The following is a 1,128-nucleotide window of genomic DNA, read 5'->3' on the forward strand; positions in this document are numbered from 1 at the left end:
CAGTTTAGAAGAGATCAAGCAGGCTACTGGAATAGGTTTGTGTTGAATCAGTTGATTAGCAAGCATTATTCAGTGTCCACTGTGTGCACCCTACTTGATTAAGTGGTCTGGGGGACTCTAAAGAAATAATCCCTCTCCTCAGCACTTAGAACCATGGGGAAAAGGGGAAATGACACTTAAAATAATTTCACAACCAGTGAGTACCAGTCTGTGGTACTGATGGAGTGTGTTAGTTCATTGAAGCAAGAGATCACTGTGGACTGGCACAGTGGGGAACGCCTTCATGAAGGAGGTAGGGTTTGAGCTGGGCCTTCAGATTTTAGTTATGTTGCAAGAGGAAATACCATGAGAAAAGGTATGGAGAAAGGAATGAGCACACCTTCGGTGGGAGTCATTTGGGCAGCTTGCCTAGAATCAGTAGATAGTAGGGCAGCTTGGAAGTTGAAGAGATTCCAGGCCAGAAGCTTGTGGGGTAATTCAGGCGTAAAGTGACAAAGAGCTTAGACTACAGTGAGGCCAATGAGAAGAGAGACAAGGCATCTCTAAGGAAGCAACTGCTAGATACATGGAGGATGAAGGAGAGGAAAGAGTTAAAAGATGATTCCAGGATTTCTCACCAGAGTAGGTTGGTGGCTTCATGACTAACAATTGGAAAGAAGATGCATTTTTATAGGGAAGATGATGACTAAAATATTGGACATACTGAAATTGATGAGCATATAAAAGCCAGGTGGAGGTAGCCTTTAAATGTGGGACTGGGGAAAAGTAGGATGTCATTTCTGAAGGTGTGATGGTTATCCACATGGAATGATAATTGAAGCCTTTAGAGGATGACCAGGAAAAAAGCGATTGGGTGGGATAAAGAGGATGTTGTTCATGAACCTTGAGGAAAAAGGAAACAATTGTAATAGATGGGTAGGGTAGAAGCTAGACTGGGCTACAGCTGTCCATGTTGATGTGCTAGTTACAGATAGCTAAACCACTCTTTCTTCTTCAGAGGATGGAGAGTTAAGGAGAACATTGCAGTCATTGGCTTGTGGCAAAGCCAGAGTTCTGGCGAAAAATCCAAAGGGTAAAGATATCGAAGATGGTGACAAGTTCATTTGTAATGATGATTTCAAGCACAAA

This window comes from Bison bison, unplaced genomic scaffold (genome assembly GCF_000754665.1).
Source record: "Bison bison bison isolate TAMUID 2011002044 unplaced genomic scaffold, Bison_UMD1.0 scf7180017851766, whole genome shotgun sequence".
Lineage (NCBI taxonomy): Eukaryota > Metazoa > Chordata > Mammalia > Artiodactyla > Bovidae > Bison > Bison bison.